Genomic DNA, 542 nt, shown 5'->3' on the forward strand with positions numbered 1-542 from the left:
AGTTATTGTGGGTTTAGGAATATGTGACAAAAGTGTGTCATGTGACAGCCATCAGCCAATCACAGACTCATATACGTATACACTGTGATCTCTTGCACATGCTCAGTAGTAACTGGTGCCTCAGTAAGTGTGCATATAACTGTATCATGTGACAGCCATTAGTCAATCACAGACTCATATATACATACACTGTGATCTCTTGCACATGCTCAGTAGTAATTGGTGCCTCAGTAAGAGTGTATATAACTGTATCATGTGACAGCCATCAGCTAATCACAGACTTATATACGTATACACTGTGATCTCTTGCACATGCTCAGTAGTAACTGGTGCCTCATACAGTGTGCATATAACTGTGTCATGTGACAAACATCAGCTAATCACAGACTCATATACGTATACACTGTGATCTCTTGCACATGCTCAGTAGTAACTGGTGCCTCATACAGTGTGCATATAACTGTATCATGTGACAGCCATCAGCTAATCACAGACTCATAAACATATACACTGTGATCTCTTGCACATGCTCAGTAGTAGCC

Source organism: Bombina bombina, chromosome 7 (assembly GCF_027579735.1).
Source record: "Bombina bombina isolate aBomBom1 chromosome 7, aBomBom1.pri, whole genome shotgun sequence".
In the NCBI taxonomy this organism is placed as follows: domain Eukaryota; kingdom Metazoa; phylum Chordata; class Amphibia; order Anura; family Bombinatoridae; genus Bombina; species Bombina bombina.